The sequence below is a fragment of the Capra hircus genome, chromosome 3 (genome assembly GCF_001704415.2).
Source record: "Capra hircus breed San Clemente chromosome 3, ASM170441v1, whole genome shotgun sequence".
NCBI classification, from domain to species: Eukaryota; Metazoa; Chordata; class Mammalia; order Artiodactyla; family Bovidae; genus Capra; species Capra hircus.
The window spans coordinates 113553057-113569845 of NC_030810.1; positions in this window are offsets into that span (position 1 = coordinate 113553057).

Below are 16789 nucleotides of genomic sequence, written 5' to 3' on the forward strand. Positions count from 1 at the left end.
GTTGGGAATGTAAATCAGTGCCACCGCTATGGAAAACAGTATTCTGTTGTTCATTTGCCCAGTCATATCTGACTCTTTGTGACCCCTTGGACTGTAGCATGCCAGGTCTCCCTGTCCCTCACCATCTCCTGGAATTTGCGCAAGTTCATATTCATTGCATTGGTGATCCTGTCCAGTCATCCCATCCTCTGATGCCCTCTTCTCCTTCTGCCCTCAATCTTTCCCAGCATCAGGGAATTTTCCAATGAGTCATCTGTTTACATCAGATAATCAAAATATTGGAGCTTAATGGGTTTCCCTGGTGGCTGAGATAGTAAAGAATCTGCCTGCAATGCCAAAGACCCAGGTTCTATGTCCTGGTCAGGAAGATCCCTTGGAGAAGGGAATGGCAACCCACTCCAGTATGGAAAACAGTATGGAGATTCCTTAGAAAATTAAATACAGAATTACATACAATCCAGCAAGCCCACTCCCTGACATAAATCCAGAAAAATATCACTAATTTGAAAAGTTCCATGCATCCCCATTTTTATAGTTGCACTATTTACAATAGCCAAGACATTGAAGCAACCTGAATGTCCATTGAAAAATGAATGGATAAAAAAGATGTGGTATATATACACAATATTATTCAGCTATAAAATATGAAATAATGCCATTTGTAGCAACATGGATAGTCCTAGATATTATATATGAAGTCAGACACAGAAAGACAAACATCATATGATATTATTCATATGTGGAATCTCAGTTCAGTTCAGTCGTTCAGTCGTGTCTGACTCTTTGTGACACCATGGACTGCAGCACACCAGGCCTCCCTGTCCACCCAGACCCATATCCATTGAGTCGGTGATGCCATATAACCATCTTATCCTCTGTCATTCCCTTCTCCTCCTGCCCTCAATCTTTCCCAGCATCAGGGACTTTTCCAGTCAGTTCTTCACATCAGGTGGCCAAAGTATTGGAGTTTCAGCTTCAACATCAGTCGTTCCAAAGAACATTCAGGACTGATTTCCTTTAGGAAGGACTGGTTGGATCTCCTTGCAGTCCAAGAAATTCTCCAGAGTCTTCTCCAACAGCACAGTTCAAAAGCATCAATTATTTGGTGCTCAGCTTTTTTTTTATAGTCCAACTCTCACATCCATACATGACTACTGGAAAAACCATAGCCTTGACTAGAAGGACCTTTGTTGGCAACTGTCTAGGTTGGTCATAGCTTTTCTTCCAAGGAGCAAGTCTTTTAATTTCATGGCTACAGTCACCATCTGCAGTGATTTTGGAGCCCAAGAAAACAAAGTCTGCTACTGTTTCCACTGTTTGTTGTCATAGCAAACACCCTTTTCCAACAACACAAGAGAAGACCATACACATGGACATCACCAGATGGTCAACACCGAAATCAGATTGATTATATTCTTTGCAGCCAAAGATGGAGAAGCTCTATACAGTCAGCAAAAACAAGACCAGGAGCTGACTGTGGCTCAGATCATGAACTCCTTATTGCCAAATTCAGACTTAAATTGAAGAAAGTAGGGAAAACCACCAGACCATTCAGGTATGACATAAATCAAATCCTTTACAGTTATACAGTGGAAGTGAGAAATAAATTTAAGGACTAGGTCTGATAGACAGAATGCCTATGAACTATGGATGGAGGTTCATGACATTGTATAGGAGACAGGGAGCAAGATCATCCCCAAGAAAAAGGAATGAAAAAAAGCAAAATGGCTGTCTGTGAAAAGAAGAGAAGCCAAAAGCAAAGGATAAAAGGAAAAGATACACCCATTTGAATGCAGAGTTCAAAGAATAGCAAGGAGACATAAGAAAGCTTTCCTCAATGATCAGTGCAAAGAAATAGAGGAAAACAATAGAGTGTGAAAGACTAGAGATCTCTTCAAAAAAATTAGAGATACCAAGGGAACATTTCATGCCAAGATGAGCTCAATAAAGGACAGAAATGGACGTAACAAAAGCAGAAGATATTAAGAAGAGGTGGCAAGAATACACAGAAGAACTATACAAAGAAGATCTTCATGACCCAGATAATCACGATGGTGTGATCACTCACCTGCAGCCAGACATCCTGGAATGTGAAGTCAAGTGGGCCTTAGAAAGCATCATTATGGACAAAGCTAGTGGAGGTGATGGAATTCCAGTTGAGCTATTGCACATCCTAAAAGATGATGCTATGAAAATGCTGCACTCAATATGCCAGCAAATTTGGAAAACTCAGCAGTGGCCACAGGACTGGAAAATGTCAGTTTTTATTCCAATCCCAAAGAAAGGCAATGCCAAAGAATACTCAAACTACCGCACAATTGCGCTCATCTTACACGCTAGCAAAGTAATGCTCAAAATTCTCCAAGCCAGTCTTCAACAATACATGATCTGTGAACTTCCAGATGTTCAAGCTGGTTTTAGAAAAGGCAGAGGAACCAGAGATCAAATTGCTGGCTCATGGAAAAACCAAGAGAGTTCCAGAAAAACATCTATTTCTGTTTTATTGACTATGCTAAAACCTTTGACTGTGTGGATCACAACAAAGGCACAAAGACAGACATATAGATCAATGGAACAAAATAGAAAGCCCAGAGATAAATCCACACACATATGGACACCTTATCTTTGACAAAGGAGGCAAGAATATACAATGGAGTAAAGACAATCTCTTTAACAAGTGGTGCTGGGAAAACTGGTCAACCACTTGTAAAAGAATGAAACTAGATCACTTTCTAACACCCCACACAAAAATAAACTCAAAATGGATTAAAGATCTAAATGTAAGATCAGAAACTATAAAACTCCTAGAGGAGAACATAGGCAAAACACTCTTCGACATAAATCACAGCAGGATCCTCTATGATCCACCTCCCAGAATTCTGGAAATAGAAGCAAAAATAAACAAATGGGATCTAATTAAAATTAAAAGCTTCTGCACAACAAAGGAAAATACAAGCAAGGTGAAAAGACAGCCTTCTGAATGGGAGAAAATAATAGCAAATGAAACAACTGACAAACAACTAATCTCAAAAATATACAAGCAACTTATGCAGCTCAATTCCAGAAAAATAAACGACCCAATCAAAAAATGGGCCAAAGAACTAAATAGACATTTCTCCAAAGAAGACATACAGATGGCTAACAAACACATGAAAAGATGCTCAACATCACTCATTATTAGAGAAATGCAAATCAAAACCACAATGAGGTACCACTTCACACCAGTCAGAATGGCTGCGATCCAAAAATCTGCAAGCAATAAATGCTGGAGAGGGTGTGGAGAAAAGGGAACCCTCCTACACTGTTGGTGGGAATGCAAACTAGTAGCCACTATGGAGAACAGTGTGGAGATTCCTTAAAAAATTGCAAATAGAACTACCTTATGACCCAGCAATCCCATTGCTGGGCATACACACTGAGGAAACCAGAATTGAAAGAGACACATGTACCCCAATGTTCATCGCAGCACTGTTTATAATAGCCAGGACATGGAAACAACCTAGATGTCCATCAGCAGATGAATGGATAAGAAAGCTGTGGTACATATACACAATGGAGTATTACTCAGCCGTTAAAAAGAATTCATTTGAATCAGTTCTGATGAGATGGATGAAACTGGAGCGAATTATACAGAGTGAAGTAAGCCAGAAAGAAAAACACCAATACAGTATACTAACACATATATATGGAATTTAGGAAGATGGCAATGACGACCCTGTATGCAAGACAGGAAAAAAGACACAGATGTGTATAACGGACTTTTGGACTCAGAGGGAGAGGGAGAGGGTGGGATGATTTGGGAGAATGGGAATTCTAACATGTATACTGTCATGTAAGAATTGAATCGCCAGTCCATGTCTGACGTAGGGTGCAGCATGCTTGGGGCTGGTGCATGGGGATGACCCAGAGAGATGTTGTGGGGAGGGACGTGGGAGGGGGGTTCATGTTTGGGAATGCATGTAAGAATTAAAGATTTTAAAATTTAAAAAATAAAAAAAAATTTAAAAAAAAAAAAAAGAAAATTCTTAAAGAGATGGGAATCCCAGACCACCTGACCTGCCTCTTGAGAAATCTGTATACAGGTGAGGAAGCAACAGTTAGAACTGGACATGGAACAACAGACTGTTTCCAAATAGGAAAAGGAGGACGTCAAGGCTGTATATTGTCACCCTGCTTATTTAACTTGTATGCGGAGTACATCATGAGAAACACTGGGCTGGAGGAAGCAGAAGCTGGAATCAAGATTGCCGGGAGATAGATCAATAACCTCAGATACACAGATGACACCACCCTTATGGCAGAAAGTGTAGAAGAACTAAAGAGCCTCCTGATGAAAGTGAAAGTGGAGCGTGAAAATGTTGGCTTAAAGCTCAACATTCAGAAAACTAAGATCATGGTATCCAGTCCCATCACTTCATGGCAAATAGATGGAGAAACAGTGGAAACAGTGGAATCTCAAATAGGATACAAATGAACTTATTTACAAAACAGAAACAGACTCTCAAACATAGAAAACCAACTCGTAGTTACCAAAGGGAAAAAAGTGGGGACAAACTAGGAATTTGAGATTAACAGATACTACTATATATAAAATAGACAAACAACAGAGATATACTGTATAACCCAGAGAACCATATTCAATATCTTGTAATAAATTCTAGTGGAAAAATTTATGTATATAACTAAATCACTTTGCCATATACCAGAATCTAACATAGTGTTGTAAATCAACTATACTTCAATAAAAAAAGGAATGAAGTTCTGATTCATGCTGTTAACATGGATGAGCCTCGAAAAGGCCACATGTTTATGACTCCATTTACATGGGATGTTCCAAATAGGCAAATCTATTGAGACAGAAAGTAGAATACTGGTTTCCAGGGTTTTGGGATGGAGGAACAGAAAAGGAATGCTAATGGGTATAGGTTTTCTTTTTGGGGTAACAAAAATATTCTAAATTTAAATATTGGCCTTCATGAATACACTAAAAACCCTTGAATTATATAGCTTAAAAAGGAAAAATTTATGGCACATGAATTATATCTCAATTAAAAATTTAAAAAAAGAGTGAAGCCCTCCTATTTGGTCCTCTTTAAGAACAAACAATTTTGTACAATACTCCTCCAGAGGTTCTCATGATGGAGATGGATTGAGATGTTTTCCGTGCCACTGTGGTTTTTAACATGGAGTATGCTGCACCCGTGTTGATCAGTCCGTCAGTTCAGTTCCCATGGGGCTCCTGTGGGGAATTTGGAATTGGGTGCCTTAAGTCCAAGGCAGCCTCCGAGCTTCTTCATTTATCATCAGCACATTCCTCTTTCCCTACCATCTGAGAGGCTCCCATCGTTCTTTTGTTTTCTTTCTTATGAAGTCTTGGGAATTATTTTTTCCAGTGCCCTTCCTCCTCACAGTAAGTACATCATTTCCTCCTCAACAGTGGCTTACCTCTTCATGTTACTTGCCTTCCAGCAACCTAATGCCACCCCCAGGAAAATGGCAATCCTAATGGGCCATTTGTTGTGTGTGGAGATGGAGAGTACATCATCTACCTGGCAACTACGCTGAGGCACACGAGCTTTGGGTCTGCCTAGGAGTTCACCTGGGCCCACGATTCTTCAGAACAGGTTTTGGCTGTGTCACATCCAGCTGGCCCTGATAGCCAGTGGGGGCTCTGTGTGTAGCCATATCGAGGAGGTTTGCAAGGCTCAGTGTTGGCTGTGCTTCTCCATGTTGAAGACCAGTTCTCACCAGACTTATATTGGAAGATTAGTCAGTGGCAGCTGTGCAGCATCAGCTGCCTTTAACTTTTCTATATTCAGTATTGAGCTGGCTCACTCAGTCTGACCCAATAATCTCATTAAACTAGGGTTCCAGCACCTACTTCCTTGGTGGAGCCCCTGGCAGGGCCTGATGCTTATGGGCTGAAGGCAGAGTAGGCCCTCAGATAAGGACCTTGTGATCTTTCTAACTAAATAAATCTGAGGTGGAGAAAGAAGTATGGATTGATAGAATCCAGATGGCTGGCCACTTACATTTAGCCTTCCTATAGGACAATGGCATCAGGGAGATTGCCATGCCCCAGAAGTGGCTCCTGGCCCCAGTGGGGTGCCCTGTTTGGTCTTGATGCCAGATCAGCTCTCTGTGTCCCAGGATCTAACAGGATAGTCTCACTGATCCTTACAAGGAGGGTGAGTTGGACCGCTTCCTGAGCCCCAGTGTTGGGACTTGGGGCTGAACAGGAACTGGAGGTGGTGGAAAGGGTGGATATACTGGCCTAACAGCCAGAGCAGCTGGGATAGCCAGCCCAGCATTAGGAGTTAAGGTTTGAAGCAACCTGTCTTCACCCTGTTCCCTTCCTTTTCTTAAGTCCCTGATGTAACAGCACAAATGCTTCCACATAGTGGATTTTTATCAGTCTTATCTGCTTTCTTTCTTCCTTTCTTTTTTACAAAATAGCTCTAACTGCAGGATTGTATAGAGTCATTCAAAAGCCACCATTCCTCAGCACTTTTTCATAAACCCTAAGTAGAAGCTGATTTTCTCTAATCATCTGTCTTGGCATCCACTGTGCTGAATTCCGGGCTGGGCTTCTGGTCCCTTTAGGAACTAAGTGGGACTTTTCTCCCTGGGAAAGTCCCACTCTCAAACAAAAACAATTTTTTTCTCTGTTCCTATCATCCATTTAACATCAATAAAAGTTTCAAAATTCACAAAACTGACTTGGCTATAGCTGGAGAAATGGTACCAAAACAAAATGAAATGAAATACCCAAAGGATAAAACAGAAAACCGTCAATGAACCCTCAAGTTTGGTCTTGGAGTATTACCTATACCCAAAACTCAGGAGACCACAATGTAATTAACACAACATGGTGTATGGGGGTTCCAGAATAACCCTGCCTAAACCCTTTGTGGAGATCCAAATACTTTGTTCATCTTCCTCTCAGTCATGTGTTCATAGCTGAGTCATCAGGCCACTTATCTCAAATGCACCTCAGAGGGACTTCTTTAGGGGTAGTTGATCTTCATTTTTCAAGGACAGAAATACAAGACAAAACACAAATGGCACACACAGATGCTAGCGTCCAAAGTAACAAGTTGGGTCACAAATCAGGTAAAAGTACAGTGATTATTTCCTCTCCCAACAGGGTACCTCACTCAAATTCAAAACGAACCGGCCCATTCTAAAGAAAAAAGCCCCAAACAGAGAGGAGTAAAGTTGCTGGCTCTACACACCAGAACAACTTACCCTCTTGTATGGAGCTGCTCAACTCCCTAACGTTAATTCTTTGCTCCACCTCCAAGAGCTGGCGCAGCCAGTGCTGCTTCAGGGAACTCTGAAAGAAAGATCCTCAAGAAAGTGATCCCCAAAGCTGCTAGGGCCTTACCTGAAAATTCCCCAATGGGGGCTGGCTAGCCATGAACTGTGATTCCTTTGGCTGGCTTCACCAAATTCACTACAGAGTCCAAGATCATACTGCTCTCTGCTCAACAGGCTAATAAACTGAAAGATGAACTATTGGGGTAAAAAAGAGCGATTTTATTCGGAAAACCTGCAGACTGAGACAACGTTACTGTCACAAAACTACCTTCCCTAAATTAGAAGTCAGGCTTCATTTGTACTTAAAAGGGAGAGGCTAAAGCTCTGGTTCCTGCCAGGAGGGGATGTGTTAATTTTGTCCTTCCTGCAACCTTTCACTGGCAACCCACTCCAGTACTCCTGCCTGGAAAATCCCATGGACAGAGGAACCTGGTAGGCTGCAGTCCATGGGTCGCTAAGAGTTGGAGGACATCTTTTTGTGTGTTGGTTCTAAAAGGTCTTGTAGGTCTTCATAAAACCGTTCAACTTCAGCTTCTTATGATTTGCCTTGGAAACAAACAGAGATCATTCTGTCGCTTTTGAGATTACATCCAGTACTGCATTTCGGACTCTTTTGTTGACCGTGATGGCTACTCCATTTCTTCTGAGGGATTCCTGCCCGCAGTAGTAGATAAAACAGTCATCTGAGTTAAATTCACCCATTCCAGTCCATTTTAGTTCACTGATTCCTAGAATGTCGATGCTCACTCTTGCCATCTCTTGTTTGACTGCTGGGGTCCAGCCCCAGTGGATCCAGGGAATTTGAAGGGTGGACGGCGTTGGCAAGAAAAGACTTATTTATTTATTGATATAAGATTAGATTAAGAAACAACAGTGTAGTAGGAAAATTAAGTGGAGGAAGAGGGCTGAATAACTTGGATTACGCTGAAGACCAATAAAATTCCAGACAAAGAATTTGCACCATCTACATTGGGCCACTGGCGCTCGCTTGAATATTTAAGGGTGCCTCGCCATAGGCTCCCTTTCGTGCGGGTCTTAACAGCCAGGGCAAGTAAGTAGACTTGGCGAGCCTCCTCCGAGCCCTAGATTGGAATTCAGCCTGAAATTAGAGTAAACAGCAGAGGGAGGGAAAGGGAGAAAAGGAGAGAGAAAGAGATACGAGGGGAGCCAGATTCCCAAGAAACTAGGCCGAGAGACTAGTCCGAGAAACTGGTCCAATCCTTTATTGTTCAGAAGGCTTTTTATATTTTTGATAAAACATGGGGATCAATGGGTAACACAAAGTTATGCAGCGTTAGCAGTCCAGACTGTTATCAAAACCAGGCTTCTCTCTCTGCATACCTAATTGTATACACAAATCTTAGGTGATTTACATCATCTTCTGGCTAAGAAGGGCCAATTAACATTTTACAGCCTTTTTTCTGATAAAGGTTTGTTAACTAGAAGACTCATTTGTGTTGATCTTCCCAAAGTCTGGTGCCAATCTCAGAAAGCACTAAATAAAGTTACATTCTTATATAGCAAAGATACAGAAATTTATAACAAGTGAAAGGAGTACAGTGATTTATAACAAAGGAAAAGTAATTAACTCAAAAGTCTAGTGTTGCTAACATCAAAACTACTATATTCCTTTTTCTATATCCCAATTACATTGATTAATATCCTTCAGGTGTTAAAAGATAAAGAATATGGAGGCCTGGCAACAATCATTGACTCAACAGTGAAAACCCATCATCAATATGATTTTTAACTCTTTAGAAAAGGCTCTGTATCTTTAAGATGCTTTTAAGCTTTGTGCCTCTCGCGGTTGGGGGGCTGTAAGCAATTCACAAGCTGTAAGAGGTCTGGGGAACCTGTTGGGCAAGCTAGAGAGCAATCAGAGGGGGTTTAACTGAAACATCCCTTTCAAATGCAGAAGACTAAAGCCCTGAATTGACTTTTTTTCCAGAGAATATCAGAAGAGTTGAAAAGCAGGCAGATTCTTTATTTTGGGGGTGGGGGTGGGGGTGGGGGGAGTGGGGGTGGGTGGGTGGTGGATGCTCAGGAAATTCCAGGGTGAAAACCTGAGGTCTGATTAGCCTTGCCGTCAGAGCTCTTGCCGCATGACCTTGTCATGGGTGAATTCCTCATGCTGGCTCCCGGCATTTGACCACTTCCAATTTGCCTTGATTCATGGACCTGACATTCCAGGTTCCTATGCAATATTGCTCTTTACAGCATCGGACCTTGCTTCTATCACCAGGCACATCCACAAATGGGTATTGTTTTAACTTTGGCTCCATCCCTTCATTCTTTCTGGAGTTATTTCTCCATTGATCTCCAGTAGCATATTGGGCATCTACTGACCTGGGAGTTCCTCTTTCAGTATCCTATCATTTTGCTAGTAAAGTTATCCTCACATGCTAGTAAAGTAATGCTCAAAATTCTCCAAGCCAGGCTTCAGCAATACTTGAACCGTGAACTTCCTGATGTTCAAGCTGGTTTTAGAAAAGACAGAGGAACCAGAGATCAAATTGCCAACATCTGCTGGATCATTGAAAAAGCAAGAGAGATCCAGAAAAACATCTATTTCTGCTTTATTGACTACGCCTAAGCCTTTGACTGTGTGGATCACAACAAACTGTGGAAAATTCTGAAAGAGGTGGGAATACCAGACCACCTGACCTGCCTCTTGAGAAATCTGCATGCAGGTCAGGAAGCAACAGTTAGAACTGGACATGAAACAACGGACTGGTTCCAAATAGGAAAAGGAGTACGTCAAGGCTGTATATTGTCACCCTGCTTATTTAACTTCTATGCAGAGTACATCATGAGAAACTCTGGGCTGGGAGAAGCACAAGCTGGAATCAAGATTGCCGGGAGAAATATTAATAACCTCAGATATGCAGATGACACCACCCTTATGGCAGAAAGTGAAGAGGAACTAAAAAGCCTCTTGATGAAAGTGAGAGGAGAGTGAAAAAGTTGGCTTAAAGCTCAACATTCAGAAAACGAAGATCATGGCATCCAGTCCCATCACTTCCTGGAAAATAGATGGGGAAATCACTTCATGGGAAATAGATGGGGAAACAGTGGAGACAGTGTCAAACTTTATTTTTTTGGGCTCCAAAGTCACTGCAGATGGTGACTGAAGCCACGAAATTAAAAGACACTTACTCCTTGGGAGAAAAGTTATGACCAACCTAGATAGTATATTCAAGAGCAGAGACATTACTTTGCCGACTAAGGTCCATCTAGTCAAGGCTATGGTTTTTCCAGTGGTCATGTATGGATGTGAGAGTTGGACTGTGAAGAAGGCTGAGTGCCGAAGAATTGATGCTTTTGAACTGTGGTATTGGAGAAGACTCTTGAGAGAACCTTGAACTGCGAGGAGATCCAACCAATCCATCTGAAGGAGATCAACCCTGGGATTTCTTTGGAAGGAATGATGCTAAAGCTGAAACTCTAGTACTTTGGCTATCTCATGCGAAGAGTTGACTGATTGGAAAAGACTCTGATGCTGGGAGGGATTGGGGGCAGGAGGAGAAGGGGACGACCGAGGATGAGATGGCTGGATGCATCACTGACTCGATGGACATGAATCTGAGTGAACTCCGGGAGTTGGTGATGGACAGGGAGGCCTGGCATGCTGCAATTCATGGGGTCACAAAGAGTCAGACACAACTGAGCGACTGAACTGAACTGAACTGAAGAGTTGGAGACGACTGAGCGACTTCACTTTCACTTTTCACTATCATGCATTGAAGAAGGAAATGGCAACCCACTCCAATGTTCTTGCCTGGAGAATCCCAGGGGCGGGGAAGCCTGGTGGGCTGCCGTCTATGGGGTTGCACAGAGTCGGACACGACTGAAGTGACTTAGCAGCAGCAGCAGCAACCTTTCACAGGTGGGCCTGGCCAGGAGGCTTCCTTGAGATAAATAAAACTATTTTAGCTTAATGCTCATTACCTGGGAGGCAGGGTTCCCAGAGATGGGCCATTATGTATAATTTAAGTTTATAGGCAACATCCCTTTAGTGATTAACTTGTAATAGAACACAAAGTTTCTTCCCTACTACAATCTGATGATATTGTATTCAATTCCCTTGGCTATCTTGCTTTGAAATGTGCAATGCTGCTTTCCTCTGAACCCGTTGCTGTTGTTGTCATAACCTTGTATGACTTTCTAGGAATAGCTAACAATACCATGTTTATGTTTCACTTACAGTTTTTGAAGGTTAGACTGTTCATTAAATGCCAGAATCATATTTAATTCTCAGATGAACACGAAAGCATTTTTTCTCTGACTTCTTCAGGATAACTTTTGTATTCTAGACATATTCATTGGAGGGAAAGTCTTCATTTTCAGCATAGTTTTGTCCTTGATTTATGCAATAGTGGTGATAAAGGTGTGGGGATGTTGAAGAGGGTAAAAGAGTAGGAATAGGTATTGCCATAATATCATGAAAGGACAATTTCTATTATGAGAAATGCTGTTAGGCATGGTTGTTTTAATGGGTTTCAAAGTCTAAAGGACACTACAAAAATTGGATTATTTTTCAGTCTGGAATAGGAAATTAGGAATCCTTGGAATGAATGAATGTTTCACTTTCTCCTTTCTTTATACAAGATATCTATCAGACAAAAAAATTTGTTACCTCATATTTCCCCAAGTGACTTACTATTCCATTTGCTTGTTTTCTTTGCAGCAGAACTTAGACCTGTCTTTGGTCTCTGTCTCCAGTACCTCACCTCTCTTCCTCTCTTAAATCCACTCCAGGAAGACTTTCACCTTCACCCCTCTACCAAAACAGTTCTTATCACTGACAACCATGATCTTCATGGCTGCTTGCAATGATCCTCCTCTTACCTGACCCAACAGTAGCAGTTCCGACATGGTTGATCATTTCCATCCTTTTGAAGCAAACCCTGAGCCCCTATAGCAGCCATCCTAAGTCAACATCAGGACCCACATTGCTCTTCCCACCAAAGACTGTAGCAGAGGACTTGATGGTAACTGGGGAGAAGGGGATAGACAGTAAATAAATGAAAGTAAAGAGATAATCTGGCTTTCAACTTCACCAGATGCTGGGCCTTCTTTCAGCTATCTGGAGCTTAAACTATGGAAGATATTGCCTGTCATGATGTTCATTAAAGACATTTGACCATTTTTGGACAAAAGTGCACCTAAACATTTTGTCAGAGGAAAATCCCATGTACAGAGGAGCCTGGTAGGCTGCATGGAGTCCATGCAGTAGTAGGTAGGTCCATTCAGTTCAGTTCAATCGCTCAGTTGTGTCCGACTCTTTGCAACCCCATGAATCGCAGCACGCCAGGTCTCCCTGTCCATCACCATCTCCCAGAGTTCACTCAGACTCACGTCCATTGAGTCCATGATGCCATCCAGCCATCTCATCCTCGGTTGTCCTCTTCTCCTCCTGACCCCAATCCCTCCCAGCATCAGAGTCTTTTCCAATGAGTTAACTCTTCACATGAGGTGGCCAAAGTACTGGAGTTTCAGCTTCAGCATCATTCCTTCCAAAGAGATCCCAGGGCTGATCTCCTTCAGAATGGATTTGTTGGATCTTTTGCAGTCCAAGGGACTCTCAAGAGTCTTCTCCAACACCACAGTTCAAAAGCATCAATTCTTCGGCGCTCAGCCTTCTTCACAGTCCAACTCTCACATCCATACATGACCAGTCTGCAAAGTAATGTCTCTGCTTTTGAATATGCTATCTAGGTTGCTCATAACTTTTCTTCCAAGGACTAAGTGTCTTCTAATTTCATGGCTTCGTCACTATCTGCAGTGATTTTGGAGCCCCCAAAAATAAAGTCTGACACTGTTTCCACTGTTTCCCCATCTATTTCCCATGAAGTGATGGGACAGGATGCCATGATCTTCGTTTTCTGAATGTTGAGCTTTAAGCCAATTTTTTCTCTCTCCTCTTTCACTTTCATCAAGAGGCTTTTTAGTTCCTCTTCACTTTCTGCCATAAGGGTGGTGTCATCTACATATCTGAGGTTATTGATATTTCTCCCGGCAATCTTGATTCCAGCTTGTGTTTCTTCCAGTCCAGTGTTTCTCATGATGTACTCTGCATAGAAGTTAAATAAGCAGGGTGACAATATACAGCCTTGACGTCCTCCTTTTCCTATTTGGAACCAGTCCGTTGTTCCATGTCCAGTTATAACTGTTGCTTCCTGACCTGCATACAGATTTCTCAAGAGGCAGGTTAGGTGGTCTGCTTTTCCCATCTCTTTCAGAATTTTCCATAGTTTATTGTGATCCACACAGTTAAAGGCTTTGGCATAGGCAATAAAGCAGAAATAGATGTTTTTCTGGAACTCTCTTGCTTTTTCCATGATCCAGCAGATGTTGGCAATTTGATCTCTGGTTCCTCTGCCTTTTCTAAAACCAGCTTGAACATCAGGGAGTTCATGGTTCAAGTATTGCTGAAGCCTGGCTTGGAGGATTTTGAGCATTACTTTACTAGCATGTGAGATGAGTGCAATTGTGCAGTAGTTTGAGCATTCTTTTGCATTGCCTTTCTTTGGAATTGGAATGAAAACTGACCTTTTCCAGTCCTGTGGCCACTGCTGTTTTCCATATTTGCTGGCATATTGAGTGCAGCACTTTCACAGCATCATCTTTCAGGATTTGAAACAGCTCAACTGGAATTCCATCACCTCCACTAGCTTTGTTCATAGTGATGCTTTCTAAAGCCCACTTGACTTCAGATTCCAAGATGTCTGGCTCTAGATTAGTGATCATATCATGATTAGCTGGGTCGTGAAGATCTTTTTTGTACAGTTCTTCTGTGTATTCTTGCCACCTCTTCTTAATGTCTTCTGCTTCTGTTAGGTCCATACCATTTCTGTCCTTTATCAAGCCCATCTTTGCATGAAATGTTGCCTTGATATGTCTAATTTTCTTGAAGAGATCTCTAGTCTTTCCCATTCTGTTCTTTTCCTCTATTTCTTTGCATTGATCGCTAAAGATGGCTTTCTTATCTCTTCTTGCTATTCTTTGGAACTCTGTATTCAGATGCTTATATCTTTCCTTTTCTCCTTTGCTTTTCGCCTCTCTTCTTCAAAACCTATTTGTAGGGCCTCCCCAGACAGCCATTTTGCTTTTTGGCATTTCTTTTCCATGGGGATGGTCTTGATCCCTGTCTCCTGTGCAATCTCACAAACCTCATTCCGTAGTTCATCTGGCACTCTATCTATCAGATCTAGTCCCTTAAATCTATTTCTCACTTCCACTGTATAATCAGATGGGATTTGATTTAGGTCTTACCTGAATGGTCTAGCGGTTTTCCCTACTTTCTTCAATTTGAGTCTGAATTTGGTAATAAGGAGCTCATGATCTGAGCCACAGTCAGCTCTTGGTCTTGTTTTTGTTGACTGTATAGAGCTTCTCCATCTTTGGCTGCATAGAATATAATCAACCTGATTTTGGTGTTGAACATCTGGTGATGTCCATGTGTAGAGTCTTCTCTTGTGTTGTTGGAAGAGAGTGTTTGCTATGACCAGTGCATTTTCTTGGCAAAATGACAGAACGTGATCCACTGGAGAAGGGAATGGCAAGCCACTTCAGTATTCTTGCCTTAAGAACGCCATGAACAGTATGAAAAAACAAAATGATAGGATACCAAAAGAGGAACTCCCCAGGTCAGTAGGTGCCCAATATGCTACTGGAAATCAGTGGAGAAATAACTCCAGAAAGAGTGAACGGATGGAGCCAAAGCAAAAACAATACCCAGTTGTGGATGTGACTGGTGATAGAAGCAAGATCTGATGCTGTAAAGAGCAATATTGCATAGGAACCTGGAATGTCAGTCCATGAATCAAGGCAAATTGGAAGTGGTCAAACAAGAGACGGCAAGGGTGAATGTCGACATTCTAGGATTCAGCGAACTAAAATGGACTGGAATGGGTGAATTTAACTCAGATGACTGTTATATCTACTACTGCAGGCAGGAATCCCTCAGAAGAAATGGAGTAGCCATCATGGTCAACAAGAGAGTCCGAAATGCGGTACTTGGATGCAATCTCAAAAACGACAGAATGATCTCTATTCGTCTCCAAGGCAAACCTTTCAATATCACACTTATCCAAGTCTATGCCTCAACCAGTAATGCTGAAGAAGCTGAAGTTGAAAGGTTTTATGAAGACCTACAAGACCTTTTAGAACTAACACCCAACAAAGATGTCCTTTTCATTATAGGGGACTGGAATGCAAAAGTAGGAAGTCAAGAAACACCTGGAGTAACAGGCAAATTTGGCCTTGGAATGCAGAATGAAGTGGGGCAAAGACTAATAGGTAAGTCCATGGAGTTGCTAAAAGTCAGACACGACTGAGCGACTTTACTTTCACTTTTCACTTTCCTGCATTGGAAAAGGAAATGGCAATCCACTCCAGTGTTCTTGCTTGGATAATCCCAGGGATGGGAGAGCCTGGTGGACTGCCGTCTATAGGGTCGCACAGAGTCGGACAAGACTGAAATGATTTAGCAGCAGCAGCAGCAGCAGCAGCAGCAGCAGCAGCAGCAGCAGCAGCAGCAGTAGCAGTAGCAGCAGCAGCAGCATTTGAAGCATTTCTACTTGCAAATTAAAAAGTTTATGATAGTGGCCAGGCACCTACCTGGTCTTTGCTTGAAAGTCCCTCTTTTCCTTCTCTGCTTATGTAAGACCTTTTCACTTCTTTTTCCCTTTAAGTGCTGTGTCCCCTGGTAGGGCCCACATGGGGTCTCATTTATAAGATGGCTTGTTATGTCAACGTTGCAAAGGAAGAATAAAATCACAGTGATCTGTGAGACTGATCAAATTGCCCAGATGGCATCCTGTTATCTCATTGGCACCTGTCTTCTCAAAACTGTGAGATCACCAGATTCCAGACCTTCAGCTACATGACCATCCCTTCAATTTTTCATTGGTGGGGCATAAGAAGGACTCCGTCAGAAAGGAAGAATACTGGTTCTCCTTAAGGGCGAGTCACCCTCTCTCTTCCCTCTAATACATTTCCCTTTTCTTGCCTGACTGCCCAGCTCACTTTCTGTTTCTCTGCACTCACCTTACATCCCCATTGTCACACTGGGCTCTGTCTACTGACATATTAGTGGCAGGTGTATCCCGAGCACACAACATATAGTCTGGCCTTCTCCAAGTCCTTGATCTTTTTCTGGATTTCTCCACCTCAAAAAGGCTGCAGATATTTTTAGCCTGATGCCACTGTGGCCTTTGGCTTTGTCTCTCACTCAGGAATTTCTTTGGGTCTGTGTAAGTGTTCCATGTGGCACAATAGTTAACAATCCGTCTGCCAATGCAGGAGACTCAAAAGACTGAGGTTCGATCCCTGGGTTGGGAAGATGCCCTAGAGTAAGAAATGGCAACCCACTCCAGTATTCTTGCCTGCAAAATTCCGTGGACAGAGAATCTTGGCGGTCTACAGTGCATGGGGTCTCAAAGTGTTGGACATGACTGAACACACA